Source organism: Scleropages formosus, chromosome 6 (genome assembly GCF_900964775.1).
Source record: "Scleropages formosus chromosome 6, fSclFor1.1, whole genome shotgun sequence".
In the NCBI taxonomy this organism is placed as follows: Eukaryota; Metazoa; Chordata; class Actinopteri; order Osteoglossiformes; family Osteoglossidae; genus Scleropages; species Scleropages formosus.
In genome coordinates this window covers 31748320-31754460 of record NC_041811.1, presented here as the reverse complement: position 1 = coordinate 31754460, position 6141 = coordinate 31748320, and positions in this window count along the sequence as shown.

Here is a 6141-nt window from a genome sequence, read left to right as displayed (position 1 = left end):
GGAGAAGATCTGTTGATGGTTTTGTAGGCAGTAACCAGAGGGTTGAATCTGATGGCAGCTACAGGAAGCTAATGGAGAGGGGAGGTGTACATGGGAACGCTTTGTTAAGTCGAACACAGAGTCCAGGTGGGAGGTCACCATGGCCTGGACCACAAGGTGGGTGGAGTGTTGAGAGATAAGAGCGAATCCTGCAGATGTTATGTAGGTGTTATACGTCTACACCTCTTAGAAGGAAGGTCCAAGGGACGTCATTCCGGTTTCCACGGGATCAAGAGGGTTGGTTGGTTTGAAACAGCTCAGAGAGGCGTCTCCTCCTGGCGTTTCTCAAAAAATGTTCTCATCCAGGCTTGGATTGCTGGATCAATGAGGGTTGACCACAGAGCTCCTTCAGCAGACGTTGCGGGGAGCAAAGGCCGACCCCTCAACCGCTAGGGCGCCAATCGGCAAAAGCAGGAAAATTGAGCACTTCAGCGGAGTAGAAGAAACCACAACGCGGACGGACGGCTAACGCTGTGAAAAGTGGTGTGTGCTGACTTGTCTTCTCCCCCCCCCACGAGTCCAGCGCTCCCAGTGGGAACACGTTTGGCACTAAAAAGGGGTTTTGCGTTTTACCGATGATGAAAGAAAAGATCCGGAAGACGTTTGTTTGCCCCACACCAAAATACGAGCGGCGACATACCTTGATCTATGGTACCGCGGTACAGGTTTGAACTAAAGCCCATTGACTCATGACTCATGAATGTTACTTTAACAAATACACTTTCGTGTCATATTTTAGTAGTGATTAGTAAGGAAAGGAATGAAGCTCAGCTCATACAAATAATTAGATGTGTTACCATAATATATGGGGTTCGGTGGGTCTGGGGTTCGAGTCCTGCTTTGGGTGTGCAGCAGTTCTGTGTCTTTCCCCTGCGTGTGCCTCCCCAACATGCAGGAGAAGGACCCGACAACCCGTTTCTGTTCCTCCCTTGCCTTGAGAACCGTGTGGGTGGTCTCTGTGGATGATGACTATAATATATAATTAAGTGGGGTAGTGCAGTGGTTAGAGCTGCTACCTTTGTACCCAATGGTCACAGGTTTGAATCCCACTTCCAGCTGTAGTACACTTGAGCAAGGTACTTTCCCTAAAGTGCTCCAGTAATGTTACCCAGCCGTATAAATGGATACGTAATTGTCGGTAGCTTAACGTTGCAAGTCGCTTCGGAGAAAAGCGTCAGCTAAATGAATAAATGTAATAAAAGACCGCGGTACGGCGGCGTGGCTGAAACCGTGCCTTCCGATCGCGAACGAAACGCGTCGCTGCTGTTTCGTCAGCTGCCAGGCGATATGGAGGTCAGATAGAGAAATGAGATGGAATTAGGACAGATTGCTGAGCGCAATACGGCTGGTTACATAAAACGCATCTCTTGGTCAAGCGAAACACCACCAGCGATGCAACCTCCTTCGGTTTTCGTTGTACGGATTATCGCTTATTGTGTGGGCCTCCTTTCGAAAAAAATGGCAAAGATGCAAAAAAATCACGCTGTGAACGATATATATGTGTGTGTGTGTGTGAATATCTATCTATCTATCATGTGATTTTTAAATCACGGGTCTGTCCGTCAAAAGAGCGAAATGGTACAAAGTACTGCGGCGAGGAGCTTGGCGTTGCCCACCTGCCAGGGCACACAGCGTGAAGGAAACATCTATCAAAGGCAGTTCGGGTTTTAACTCTGTTTGTTGGCAGATTTAAAAGCCCGGTGTCCCGATTACCCACAGTGCACCTTGCTCACCGAGGCAGAAAATTGCTGTGACTTTCTTGGCATGCTGGGATAGGCCTGACTCCCTGCGTAGGAACACCTGTCATCAGGGGGTCAATCGGGGGGCTTGTATTTCCCGATAAAATCCCGTTCGCTTAACCGAATTGCATCACGTGAAACTCTCAAGACCTGCCAGCGTTCGCACGAACGGGTATAATTTGATATATCCTCCCCCATAAGAGTTAAAATACTTTTCTCTGCATTTTTTTTGGCGAAAAAGTATAAAAGTGTAGTCAATCTAACATAAAAGGTAACCAGTTTGACTACACAGTTTCACACAGTGAACGGGAACCAGGAACTGTGATTAAGAGGTTACCATGGTAACAGCCATTCTTGACCGTGGATTCAGTATGTGGGTCAGTTAGGAAAACTGAGCAGGAAATGGTTAATCTAGGTGATGGTGACCGCTGGGTCATTTGCCTCACGCACACACACACACACACACACATACAAAAAAACATGGATTATACAATATAAGGATTATGTGTCAAAAATGAGGGGGATGTGGGTGAGGATGACTAGTTATTTTTAACACACATAAAGCCGCTGCCACATCAGTCTGAACAGGATAATTACCTATGAAACACTATTTTTACACTGGTGTCCTTTTACTCTCTCGTGCGCTTGTGTGTGTGTATGTTGAGAGTCGGGGGCAAACCTGTTCTCTGCCAGCGAAAGGTGTACTTCCGCACTTTCGGTTGCTGTCGCTCCTCAGCCAGTAAAGGTCCCTTTCCGTGTTCGTCCGCGTGTTCGGCTTCTCCGTGGGCCGCGGAGTGCGTTGGCAGGGAGGTACAGGCGGCCCACATCCGGTGACATTAACGACACGTAAAGGAGATTTGAGATGTGTGTTTTACAGTATTTCACTTACCAGACACTTTTCTCCAAAGCGACTTCCAATGAACTCTACGTAGTGTTATGAGCCCACACACCTTATTCACCGTGGTGACTTACACTGCTAGATACACTATTTAGACTGGGTCACTCATCCATACATCAGTGGAACACACACACACTCTCTGTCATTCACACACTATGGGGGAACCCAAACAGCATGTCTTTGGAGTGTGGGAGGAAACCAGAGCACCCGGAGGAAACCCACACAGACACGGGGAGAGCATGCAAACTCCTCACACCACCCAGGTGCTGTGAGACAGGAGTACTACTCACTGTGCCACCACATCGTGGATGGTATGCTAGTCCATCACAGGGCAGCTACACGCACTCACTGCAGTCAATTCCCAAATCCACCTGAATTGCAGGTTTTTCAGTGTGGGAGGAAACCAGAGCACCCAGAGGAAACCGATGCAAACACATGCAAACTCCACGCAGACTCAGTGGGGATCGAACCCACATCCTCTCTCACCACCCAGGCACCGTGCCAATGTGCCATGCAGGGGCTGCAGGTTCTGCTCATCACTTATATACACTTTTTGGCTCGATAAAAAAGATCTGTATAACTGCTTGTTTACGGTGATTACAGTAATTATACACACTGACACACGCGCACACACACACATTCATGGCAGATGCTCTGCTGGTTCTGTAATGATGGGCACAGATTGGCTTCTCCATTCTTTCTGCTCATCTTCTGCGTGTCGTAGGGATGCTGGGAAAATTGTTGTGTTGCTAAGGTGCGTCGCTGAAAATCATGGGACGTAAGTCAATGACTCGAACGCAGTTTTATGAAACAATTGTTTTCACAGGATTGCAGCATAATTACATGGCGGTGCTGCGTTATTTTGGGTTTATTCCCAAACACGGATCCCCCCCCCCGAGGGACCGACGCGGACCGCGAGCTCCAGGACCAGACTCACGCGGACGACTGAACTGTGAAAGTTTACGCAACTTTTTGTCTAATCATTTTATTTAATTAATTTTTTTTTTTTAAAATTTTTATTTTTTTATTTTTATGCTTCACGCAGGTTCCCAAAGCCAGCGAAACGGCTTCCAGCGCACGGCGGGGCCTCCGTTTCTTCAACAATTGGAACCGCATCATTATTCAAGGATGGGGTTACTGTTCGAAGAGCCGTCCCTAGAAAGCACAATTATATTTTAGAGCGAAAATTAAGGAAGGTTAAATGAAATGGACTTTTCACGTGCGGCACCCTCCAGAATTATTGGAATTCCTTGGTAAAAAAATAAATGAATAAACAAAAACCAGGCTATAAAAATGATTTCATTATTTTTTAGATCAATACAGTTATTTCAATTAAAATAATTACACAATGTAACATAAATTTTTGGATTTTCCATTCAGTTTTGTTAGATTAATACTTTTGGCATTAGTTTGTACTATATGTCAGCTTTTAGAGAAATGCTCCAGTCACTGAATATTCCAATACCTTTCAGGCTCTGGTGCCTTCTAGAATCTTCCAATGGCTGTAAAGCACCAAACTAAAACTGGCAATCTAGAAGAATTAGTGGCATTTTTATAATCAGTCAACTTTAATTCTAATGAACAAAAAAAAAAAAAGCCATAACTAAGCAGTTTGAAACATTTCGTTGCGTTGTGTAGTTTTTTACCGTAGTAAAGGACTACCGGAAGCGAGGGAGTCGATTCCCCCCTTCGGTAACTGATCTGTGATAAACTGGGAGGGTTTCCGCGCCAAAGTGCGAGTCTTTCTTCATACTGATCTTTTTAAATCATATTTAATTTTAACAAGAGTGAATAAGCTGTATGTAAAACAGTCTCTTTATATGGACTCCTGCCCCTTTTCTATGGAGAGGAAAGTTAAGGAGAAGTTGGGTAACTTAGTGGTCAGAGCTGCTGCTTCTTTTGGACCCAAAGGTCGTAGGTTCGAATCCCTTCAGCAAGGTTCTTACCCTAATTGCTCCAGTAAAACTACCCAGCTGTATAAATTGGCGAATAATAATAAGAAGCTTAACATTCCAGGTCACTTTAGGGAAAAGTGTCAGATAGATAAATAAATATTAATGTACACGGCTGCGTATTCGTTGCTGAGGCTGTTGAGGTATTCGGCTGGAGACGATGTGAAAACGATCAGAGAAATTCCAGCACTGCAGGACTCCCCCCTCCCTCTTCAGACTAGCCGATGTCTCTGAATGGTCAACATTTTTTAAAACTCCAAATTCCTCCCGATGTTCAGCAGCACAGGAGGTCTCAGATGGTCTGTGGTCTGAGAAGGTCTGAGAAGGTCTGAGATCCAGGTTTCTTCTGGGCCCAAAACACTCTTTACGTGCAGATCTGGTTCCCCGACTCTGCCGAGTTTTCGGTCCCGGGCCCCGAACAAAGGTTTTTCTTTTTTTTTTTTTAACGCTGAGTGGCTGAGACAGGAATACTGCAGGTGAACATGATCAGCTCCGATTGCTCTGCGTGTCTCCGCTCCATTTTTGTCGCGGGAGGCTGTCCTGCGGAGAGAGGCCTGCAGTAATTCCCAAACTTCAATATTTAATGAAGATAAAATTAAATTTGCTATCTGATTTGACATCCAGCTCTGGGAACTTAAAAGAATCCCCTGGTCTGGTTTATTAAACATTGACGTTTCGGTGTCGTTTACGCAGCTGGCTGTATTTTTCTATACCGTGGTATTTAACGGTCCCCTCAAAAACTGCAGTGATGGAAACTTTTGAGCTTCAAAAGCCTCAGTTTTTATTTCAAATGAAGGCGTGCATTTCAGGTGTTGTTTAAAAGAGATTTTTAAAAATTTAACAAATTTAATGGAAACAGTTAATTTACGGCACCAGCAGCGTTTCATATTTTTTCTCGCGTTTCTCCATCGCCCCCTAGTGGCAGTTTGTTGCATTGCCGCAATTTCAGTTTGACACCAGGAAATACGCTTCACATTTATTTATCAGACATCTATGTGGTGTTATGAGCCCACACCCCTTATTCACCACGGTGACTTACACTGCTAGATACACTACTTACACTGGGTCACTCATCCATACATCAGTGGAACAAATTCTCTCTGTCACTTTCACACTCTGGATGAACCTGAACAGCATGTCTTTGGAGTGTGGGAGGAAACCTGAGCACCCGGAGGAACATGCAAACTCCACACAGACTGAGTGGGGATCGAACCTAGGTTCTGTCACACCACCCAGGTGCTACGAGACAGTAACGCTGCCTGCTGTGCCACGCACTTAGTCAGGTACTGTACTGCGGTACCGTTGTGTGGGAACCAAATAAATCCGCAAAAGTTAGGCTCGTTTCTTGTGGAAAAAAAAAGATACACACACGCAAGCATCTCATCTGAAAAATGAGTCATGTTATATCTCGATGGAAACAACAACACGACCTCCAGACGGAGCGAGAAGCCCCGGAGGAACGTGGCCGGGAGCGTGCCGTCGAAAAGACCTTTGGCCCCGTTGCTCGCGCGGA